An 11,558-nucleotide genomic window follows, 5' to 3' on the forward strand; every position below is an offset into this window, starting at 1 on the left:
TTCAAAGTATAGAGGATTGGTTAATGCAATATAAAAACAGATGAAGATCGACATTACCTCAATCCAAATTGAGATTAGGTTTTTGATAAGTGATACATGTCCACCAATGCTCATACACAATGACATGATAGTAATGGTGTATTTAAATAAAAAAAAATAGTATTGTCAATTTTTTTTGTTAAATATCTATTGTATGTGACAACAAAATATATGACAATGGATATTAATGAAAATACTGAACAATCTTTTATTTGTGTTACTATTTAAGATTCTACATACAAATGATGTATTCTTATTACTGTTTTTAGTGTATGAAATAAATTATAGTACACAATATAATATCCATGAATTGTTTAATAAATTACGTTGAAACCAGTTTATATACTCATTTCATACTTAAGTAATACTTTTTTTTGAGTTCTCAATGTATTAAGTTGATATTAAAATTGGTATCGTTGAAGTTTCGCATATAACACATTTGTATTGAATGAGTTTTATGAATCTGACAATCGATAGAAAAAATTATGTTTTATTTTACATAACTTTTTTAGTGTATGTAATGGATATTACATGAAAAACTATCACCGTAAATATCGAAAATAAATTAATTGATAATTTTTTAATGTCATATAATTTTTCGTTGCAATAAAAAAATAATCAGTATTAACCATGAATTATATTGGTGTTTGTTTTCTGACAGAAGAAGATGAAGAACATTATATAAATACTATATTAAATACCAAAACTAAACTTTGTTCATACCAACAATCTTATAAAGATAAAGAGTAATGAGCACCAATAAACATCAAAATACAATATTCATGTCAAATGTTACAAACTGCAGAATCAAAAAATGTATAATTTGATATAGTTGATATCAAATTTAATACCAGATGATGTGACTTAGTTCATATTATTTTCATTCAATAATATAAAATACGAAATAAATGATAAAGTAGTATAACATTATATAAATACTAAAATACAAAAAATAAACTTTGTTCATACCAACAATCTTAGAAAAACAAACAATAATGAGCACCAAATAATTAAATTAAATTATTAACTATCTTAGAAAAAAAAAACAGTAAATAGAAAAAATGATTCAATATCAATTTTATACCAATTTATTCCAGAAAAGAAATCAAAATCAAATTATATTAACTTTACAAACTTTTCTTGATTTCTTTGTGTCAACCTTCTTATCACCAACTTTGCCAACACTTACATTGGCTTTGAACCTTGTAACTCTAGCATTTTCACGATTTTTCATTTTTGATTTCTTCGTTTTATGAGCGGAAATTTCATCTTCAAAATCAGAATCTGAAGCTTGTTCAACAACAACCTTTTTTCTCTTATCAATCATCTTATATTCTGGAACAACAACCATTTCTTACGCTAAATAGCTTTGCATGTTGAGTTACGATTGCTTCAAGGATAGTGAATTTTTTGAAAAATCGATTTTGAATTAAAATCAACCCTCTAAGTTGCACTTATATAATACGTGCGTACAAGAAAAACATAAAAAATTGTAGAAGAAAGTTAAAGAGTAAAGTTCTCTTACGTATGAATATTGGTAATGATATATCAAAAAACATGAAAAATTGTAGAAGAAAGTTAAAAGAAGAGAAAAAGAAGTTGAAAAAAGTAAAGAGTTAAAGACTTCTATTGGTAATGAAAGACTATAAAAGGTAAAAAAGTGTAGAAATAAGTTAATTATTAAAGTTAATAAAAAGTAAAAAATTAATTCTTACCTTTAAAAAATATATTTACCATATATGACTCCTTAAATTGTGAACAAATTTTAATACTTAATTATTAAAATAAAAAAAATCATCGATACCAATAATATAACTTGCCATAATTATTCAAATCTTTAATTAAGAGTGATAAATGTTAAATGCTAAAAATAAGGAAATAATATAAATAATAAATATTAGAAAATTAATTTTTGGATATTTAACTAAAATAGATTTTTCTAAAAAGTTGTTATAACTTGTAATTATTTCTTTAGTCTAGTAATTATTGAAAAGTTTTTCTATAACTTATAATTAACAATTTAATAAGTCTATTTAGGATAATTTTTATGTTTATTTTATTAATTCAGTCTATTTTATTCTCGTACCCGTTCAATTTAGCTCATTTGAAAATTGACCCAAATTAATCCACGAGAAACTTTATCTAAATAGGCTGTAGAAATGTCAGCATGGAATTTCTTGCACTCCTTTCACTTTCTTCTTCTTCTTCTTTTTCTTTTTTTTTTTTTCGCGCTTTGTTCCCCTCTTTTCCTTTTTGAAAGGTTTTTTTTTATGTGATGGTGTTCGATATTTATATTGAAGTTCAATTAATTTAAATTCACGTATTACAAAGTTTTTTTCCGAGGACCTCGCTCCCAAGTCCCAACATAATATTTTTTACCTTCTCAAAACTCAAACGTGAAATTTATGATTAAGAACATAGCAATTTCCACATCTCACCCCAACCATCATGATTCTTTGAAAGGACTCGAGCAAATTAGCACTTCACCAACCAAAGCTAACGTTCCTTTTACCTTTTGAATCCCCCGTGACACTTACAAATTATTCTCATGTGTTACTTTATTACAATTTAAAATTATCATGATGCACGATATAAGTAAGAGAGTTAAACACTTTTTTTGGTAGAGAGTTAAACACTTTCTTGCTAAACAAATCTCACCGAAACATAAATATTAAATACATATCCAACTTTTATATATACCTAAATAAACATGTCACAAGATCCCCCTTTCTTACCTCATCAAAGATTTATCAAATTTCACCACTTTGGCTCTATTTCCTTGTACTCTTCTCCAATGTTTCTAAATTTGGGTGCATTTTAAAATTTTGAGGCAATTTATGTGATTCTAATTAAATAAAGAACTCAAATCCCATATATCACCAAGTGGCAGAGCTAAAAGTATGACTAAAGAAATCAAGATATAAGTAAGTAAATACGAAGAAATCAAGAAAATCCTACGCAATCCATTTTAGTTTACAAGAATCTTTAAATTTGAACTGAATATTAGTTGCAAAAAAAAAACAGAAATCCTAATTGTTGGAAGCTATAAATGCTTCAAACTTTTCAATACGATAATAGCTGAGCTTTATATTATGTCTTTGTTGCCCTGAATAGGTTAATACTTTGTGAATCACCGAATTATGACTAAGTAGTGCATATAATATATATATGCATGCACATTATCTATCTATCTATCTATATAGATTTATATTTATAACATAAATAGGGATAAAACAATAACTTAGTGTATCCTTATTGCATTATCGGTTTAACCGATAACGGTTTAACCGATAACCCAATAAGCTAAAACCGAAACCGAACTGTTTATCCAATAAATTTTTTTATAAAACCAATAAAAAATTGTTAACTCAATAACCCAATAACATTTTTATCTGTTCGATTTATCGGTCGATTCGATTTTTGCACACTGCTAGTTTGGCGAGAGAAGGAATATGGAAATGTCGGTAACTGGTCACTTTTTAAATAAGTATTGTCATAGAATTTAATTCTATAAATACAAATTGTGATAACATACTAGAGTTTTATATGTGGAAATTAAAATTTTATGACAATAATTATTTTTTAATTACAAGAATTGAAAAGCGAATATTTGTGAATTTTAACCGAAAGAATTGGAATATGTAGGACAAAGACATGCATTTTACTACTTTAGAGTTGGTTATTATTTCATGCATTGCACGCTTGACCTTATTTTAATGCTTTTTTTATGATCCCACGCATTCATGGTCTATAAAGACAAACTCCTTTGGATGAAAAAGCTGTGAGTATAATTTTGTCCAAAAGTTAGAAGACAACATAAGAAGAAGAAGAATGAATGAAGATTTGGAGATCTATATAGCAATTCAAATAATGAGTGCTAACTAACTTAAAAGGTCCCCCTTCTCTTTCAACTATACTATATATTATACACCTTGCCTTTATACATTTGTATCTTCTTTTTTCTTTCTTTAATTTTCCCCTTGGTTAAACATTGATTGTCGAGTTGACTGAGTAGGAAATCTTTCAAATAGATGGTTTGAATTTGACATCACTTGCATCAGTTAATTTTCGATCAAGCTCATTAAACGGAGCTTATTTAGTGCGTTTTTGTGTGATTTGCAGACTATTGTACTAGAGTGGAGTTCACCAAGAGCACATGCGAAGGATAGTGACTATGGAATCTCTAGTTACCAAGAAAAAAAATAACATAGTCTCAACTATTTCGATACAAACGATTTATTTATGCTCAATATTTATACTAATTGATATTTAGGTGCATAATATGTGTGTTTAGATATAAACCTTTATCACTTAAATGCAGTAAACTTGTTCAGATTATTACCTTATAAAATAATTAAAGTATGATAAGTTAATATTGTTAGAATTAATATAGTAACACACCACATATTCACATAAACCAAGAACACCTATAAGCAACGGAATATGAGAGAGGAAAGGTGTGTACTTTTGTTTGCCATTGCTTAAACGTAACCGAAGACGAACTAGGTTGAGTCTTCCTCTCCTTTGCTTTTGACGGCTGGCAGCTTATGGGAATGCGTCTTATGTTAAAACCAGGAGAGGGGACCTAGCCTTATATTTATAGGCTTAAAAGCCTTAACCTAGTGCACCCCTCATTATGGGCTCACAGGTCTACTACAGGCCTACACCATTGCCAGCCCACACCAATAACATGAAATGGATACAGGCCCATATGGAATCCGCATGAATACACGGCCTGTGTCTTATCCACCAACTAATAACATCAGCCCGTTTTACTTTAATGTAATAAAAAGTTAATGTTAAGTTCACATAAAATAAATAATTCTAACATTCTCCCACTTGGACAACGTTAACTTTTAAAGAAAAGTTTTGGAAAACTTATTTTTTCATGAAAATGACTCTCGGGCTGAATAGACAGTGGCCATAAATATTTAGTGGTGGAACGCCATCTCCAACATAGTTCAGTCAAGCAAAACATCATTGTTGAACTGCAACAGTACTTGCATCAACCAACGATACAAGACCAGTCCACAATCACTAACACTGAAGTTTTATAGACATAAACCAAATGATGTGGTAGTGTAACAAGAAATAGCCAACATGGACTCCAAATCGATGCTATTTCATTGTTAGTCCTTCAAACGATTTTTCATATCAACATGTACGCTTAAAATCAACATGCGTACCATAGAAAAAACGTCATCGTGTTTTTCTGTTACAACATGTGTGAGCACTAAACAACATGTGCTCCACCAGAAAATCTTGATTTTCAAGATTCAACATGTGCAACATATTACATGGTGCAACAACCAAAAAATCCACAAGGTAGAATGAGATACCATATATGTCTCCAAAAGAAAGATCCAATAAAACAACAATATGATCTTATCAATATGAGACATAGCCAACACGTAAGGCAAAAAGCCTTAATATAATAAAATAATATTAAAAGATGCACAATAATAATCAACAACATAAATGATAGCAAAATCTACCATAGCTTAAATGTCAATTCAAGAGATAATATCACCATAAGCCCGAAACAATAAGGTGAATAGTCTAATGACAAATAAATAACAATAGTAAATACTCTCACTAACCTAACAAATCAAATGACTCAACAACACCCATATTCTAAACATGTTGCATAAAAATTATAGGTCTTAGCCCCTTGGTTAGTGGATCAGCAAGCATCAAATCTCTAGTTATATGTTCAATCATAATGTACTCCCCTTTAACCATATTTTTCACAGCCAAATATTTTATTTTCATATGCCTAGAAGCTGAAGAAGATTTATTATTTTTGGAGTAAAACACAGCTGCCTTGTTGTCACAATAAATCTTCAAGGGCCTAGAGATGGAATCAACTCCCACAAGCCCTGAAATAAAATTCTTAAGGAAGCTGCACCATAACAAGCTATGAATTCTGCTTGCATGGTGAAAGATGCTGTAAGAGTTTGCTTCACACTCTTCCAAGATATCATACCCCCTGCAAACATAAAGATGAAGCCAGAAGTGGACCTTAAATCATCAGGACACCTAGCAAAGTCTGAGTCTGTGTAACCAATTATCTCAAAGTCGTCAACCTTTTTGTACACTAGCATATAATCTCTTGTCTTCTTCAAGTACCTCATTACTTTCTTAGCAGCAATCCAATGACTTATTTTCGGATTAGTTTGATAACATCTAAGAGAATTGACAATGAAAGCAATGTCAAGATGAGTACAAATTTGTGCATACATAAGGCTTCCAACAATACTTGAATAAGGCACATCTTTCGTAGAATCTGTCTCAAGATCATTTTTGGGACATAAGCCTAGGCTTAACTTATCACTGTTCACCACAGGGACATCACCGAGCTTACAATTTTTCATTTGAATTTTTTTTAAAATACGATCAATATAGGCCTTTTGTGAAAGCCTCAATAACTTACGCGATCTATCGCATCGAATCTGAATGCCCAGAACAAACGATGCCTCTCCTAGATCTTTCATATCAAACATTTTATTTAATGAATATTTAGTTTCATGCAACAGTCCCAAATTATTACTAGCAAGTAAAATATCATCAACATAAAGAGTGAGAATGATAAACTTACTCTCACTGATCTTGAGATGGATGCAATGATCAATCTTGTTCTCCACAAACCCCATAGAAGTGATAATTTCTTCAAACTTCAAGTACCACTGTCGAGAAAATTGCTTCAATCCATAGATAGATTTCTTCAATTTACACATAAGATGCTCACTGCCTTTACCACCAGTACCTTGGGGTTGTTGCATGTAAACCTCTTCATTAAGATCTCCATTCAAAAAAGCTGTCTTTACATCCATCTGATGTAGCTCAAGATAAAAATGGGCTACCAATGCCATAATGATCCTAAAAGAATCCTTAGATGACACTAGTGAAAAAGTTTCATTGTAATCAACCCCTTCTCGTTGTGTGAATCCTTTAGCAACTAATCTCATCTTGAATCGTTCAACGTTTCCATTTGAATCCTTCTTGGTCTTAAAAACCCATTTACATCCAACAACCTTCTGGCCTTTAGGAAGCTCTGAAAGCTCCCACACATTATTTCTACTCATGGATTTCATCTCTTCAGACATGACATCAAGCCACATCTTTGATTGAGCATAAGATAAAGCTTCAGAAAAGGTTACAAGATCAACAATGTCACCTTCAGCTAGGTGTACTAAATAATCATCCAATAGAGGCAATCGTCTTGGCCTACTAGATCTCCTTAAATTTGAACCTCTTGATCAACAAGCAGGTGCCTGAACCACTTCTTCAATAATAGGCACCTGAATTTCTGCAGGTATAAAGTCATCAACTTGCCCATGTATATGAGGTTCATCATGTATAGGTGCAGACACAAATGATCTGAGGTAATATTAAGAGGAATTCTAACAGCTTCAATACTTTCAGTTGGCTCAAGAGCAATATGCTGAGAACAATCCTTATCTGCAACATCAAATTCAAGAAATTTTGCATTTTGAGATTCAACTATTCTTGTCCCTCTTGTAGGACAGTAGAACATGTATCCTTTAGAATGAGCTGGATAACCAATGAAAAAATAATGCAACGTTCTAGGTTTTTTTTCTGAAGGGTTATATATCTTTACCTCCACAGGACATCCCCAAACTCGAAAATAATTTAAACTGAATTTTCTATTGGTCCACAACTCAAAAGGGGTTTTAGGGACTAACTTGGAAAGGACATGATTAAGAATATACATGGAGGTTTTAATAGATTCACCCCAAAGGAACTCAGGTAAGTTAGATCTACTCACCATACTTCTCATCATATCTTTTAAAGTATGATTTCGCTTTTCAGCTACACCATTTTGGTAAGAATTGCCAGGCATGGTGTACTGGGCAACTATGCCACAATTTTGTAGATATTTGGCAAAGAGTCTCATCTGTTGTCCAGTCTTAGTGTATCTACCATAGTACTCACCCCCACAATCAGACCTCACTATCTTAATGACCTTTCCCAGTTGTTTCTCTACTTCAGTTTTGAACACTTTGAACATTTCAAGAGAATCTGATTTTCCTTAATAAGAAATATATAACCATACCGAGAAAAGTCATCAATAAAGGTGATAAAATAACTTGAACCACATATTGTAGTAGAATACGGACCACTTAAGTCTGTGTGAATGATTTCCAACAAACCAGAACTATGAGTAGAATTCTTTTTTCTTGTTTTAGTCAACTTTACTCTAATGCAATCAATATATGTTTCTATGTCCCCAAAATCAAAAGAAGGTAAAATATTAGACTTAACCAATCTATCAACTCTATCTTTAGAGATATGACCTAAACACCTATGCCACAACATGCTCGATTTTTTATTTGAAATTGGTTGTTTAGATCTATCAATTTCAAAATTAAAAGAGTTGTGTACAAAATCAGAAGTCAAGAAAATTTTAAACAAACTATTAGATAGGATTCCATGACCAACAACTCGGGAGTTCAAACGCAAATTAATTTTTTCATTAAAAAATTAAAACCATAACCAAATCTGTCTAAAACTGGAATAGAAATCAAATTCCATTTAAAAGATGGTACATAAATAGTGTTTTCAAGCACAAGCTTATAGCCAATTCCTAAGTCTAAAACTACAGTTCCTATGAACTCTACTTCAACTTGGACATCTATGGCGACTCTAATTCTTGACTCCGTTTCCTTTGGCTTTCTTTTATTTTTGAACCCCTGAAAGGAAATGGCAACATGAGCAGTAGCTCCACTATTAAACCACCAAGAATTAATAGGGACATCTGCAAACTGTGACTCAAAACAAATAAGAGCTAGGTGATTACCTTCTTTTGACTCCTTTTTTATCCATTAATAAAATTTGGTGCAATCTCTCTGCTTGTGACCAGGTTTCTTACAAAAGAAATAATTATTATTTTTCTTAAAAGCCGTGTTATTGGTCCCAAGATAATCAGTCTGATTTTTACCATGCCTTTTGTTGTCCTGACCCTTCTTAAAAGTATGATTATTAGATATTTCAAACTTTATAGGTCCCTTGCTAGAGCTTGCTTTGGAATCATGAGAAGCTAGCATGGCAACTTCACCCTTCTCCTTTTTAATTTTTCCCTCTTCAACAACACATTTAGAGATGAGATCATTGATTGACCAAGATTCATCCTGAGTATTATAGGCAGTTTTCATTTGGCTAAACTCAGCAGGCAAAGTGTTAAGAGTAGAGTGAATAATGTAAGTATCAGGAAGATTTATTTCAAGAGTTTTCAATTTGGATTGAATGTGGACCATCTTAAGTATGTAATCTCTAACACCCTCTGTAAAGTCATACCTCATTCCTATAAGTTTATTTATTAGATCTCCAGTCTCAGCCTTATTGGATACAAGATACCTATCTTTCACTTGGGCAAGAAACTTTTTGGCATTTGTAGTTTCAGGCAAACCCCTTTTAAGGTGCTTAACAATTGACCTCCTAAAGGCAAGGATGCACAACCTATTAGATCTCTCCCACTTAGCATAAATTTTTTTTCTGCAGTTGTACTAGAATCAGTGAGAGGTGGAGGCTCATTATAATACCCCGTATTCAAGTACGTGTATTGGCGTATTCAAGTATGTGTATTGGTCTTATTTATATGGAATTAATTTTTTTATTTTATTTATACCGGAATTTGCCCATCGATGGTTCCATGCGAAGGTTATTGAATAAGCTTTCCAACGATATAAAGATTTCCAAAAATGGATAGGTTTCGGATATAATCGAGCACATTCGAAACTATAAAACAGTGGCCAGGATATTTGGGAATAGTAAATGTGCAGGAAAATTTCCTGCACACAAACTACTGAGGCTAGCTGAATTTTTAGGTCAACTTTGAACAATCATAACTCCCTTAATATAATAAACTGGGAGAGTTGCAACCTATGAAAACAAATATCTTTGAGTCTTCTTTCTAATGCAATTGGTTTCATACAAATCCAACATCTGAGTAAGGAGTTATACTCATTTTACTTCAGCCTATCAAAATAGATTTTTAGGGTCAACTTCAAATGACCATAACTCCTTGTACAGGACGAACAGGGTGGCCTACTTTATATGAAATGAAAGCCCTTTGAATTATCCTTCCAACGATACCAATTTCACCCAAATCCAATATCAGAGCAAAGAGTTATGGTCGATCTACTTTAGCTTATCAAAACAGTCCACCAAAGGACAGATTGGACATTATTTAAATTTTAAAGGCATTTTGGTCATTTCCTATTATATTATGGACTGGAATATGTGTATATATACATGTATATGAGTTCAAAACTCATTTTCATCATCAATCATTGAGAAAGAACAAACCCTAGCCAAATTTGACCTTTAAATTACTTTTGATTCAACCGTGGAAATTCCAATGTAATTCGATAACTACGTTTGTCATCTCAAGAGCTTAGAACGACACCTATTATTTGTGCAAACAGAATTGCATAATCAAGAGGTGAATTCTAAGGTATGAATATTGTTTGCCTTTGTTGTTTTCCATATGTATATGTGTGATAGAGGATTATATGTATTGGTTGTTATTGAAAGGTGATGAAAATAGGATTATGGACTATTTTGCATGGTTTGGTTGTATTGAATTGTAGAAGGTGGATATGGTAATTGAGTTATGGAAGGTGGATATGGTAATTGAGTTATGGAAGGTGGATATGTGATATACTATTGAATTGATGATTATTTTTGTCTATGGCTCAATTTGGTTTAATGGATTGGTTGGAAGGATGAATGGATCCAAACTTGATATTGGAGGATGTTGTGTGAATATGCATGGCATGTGAATGTAATTAGAGTATAAGAGGATTAAAGTGACACCCTTTATGGTTTAATTAAGGGTTACTACTTAACCACTAGTTTGGTGAATTCAAATAATTGAATTATGACGTTTGGTCGCTAATACTAGATTGCTATATATGTTTATTGTAGATAAGTAATCCGAAAAGACGGGAAGTCCATTTGGGACTAGTATTGAAGGTTGACAGTCAGGTATGTAAAGCATACTCTATACCATATCTTTGGCATGAAAGTGAACAATTGTTCTATTAAGAAAGTTTCCAAAGTTATTCAGTAACATGTGATCCATAATGGTTTTGTATGATGTCCTACATTACCAATAAACTTGTTTCCACCCTACAAGATGTCAAGACATTCCAATACTTACTTGTTTTCCAAATCTTACATGTTTATTGCACTAATGAATGTCAGAAGATATCCGGTTACTAAAACAAGATTCATGTGCTATTAATGACTCCAAAACGTTTCATTGATATACCAATAAGTTCCTACTTCATTGTTATGGCATTGATGACTCCAAAATACTTCATTGATGTGCCAATGAGTTTTTACTTCATTGTTATTGCATTGATGGTCTATTTATATGTCTCTTATTGATGTATCATTGTTTCAAAGTATCAAAAATACGATGGCGACCGAAATAACAATCTCAAAGATTAATTGAACTAAGTGATGGAAGTTCTCTCTTATCGGGTAGTATC

At 31.6% G+C, this 11,558-nt stretch overlaps 1 long non-coding RNA gene across 1 annotated transcript; it reads left to right on the plus strand.

The window, feature by feature from the left end:
* The first annotated feature begins 3,828 nt into the window (after nucleotides 1-3,828).
* LOC107856689 lies at nucleotides 3,829-4,377 on the plus strand. Its single transcript, XR_001670648.2, has 2 exons — nucleotides 3,829-3,932; nucleotides 4,162-4,377. It is a non-coding gene; the product is annotated as an uncharacterized LOC107856689 (long non-coding RNA).
* Nucleotides 4,378-11,558: the final 7,181 nt, after the last annotated feature.

The sequence above is a fragment of the Capsicum annuum genome, chromosome 1 (genome assembly GCF_002878395.1).
Source record: "Capsicum annuum cultivar UCD-10X-F1 chromosome 1, UCD10Xv1.1, whole genome shotgun sequence".
NCBI classification, from domain to species: domain Eukaryota; kingdom Viridiplantae; phylum Streptophyta; class Magnoliopsida; order Solanales; family Solanaceae; genus Capsicum; species Capsicum annuum.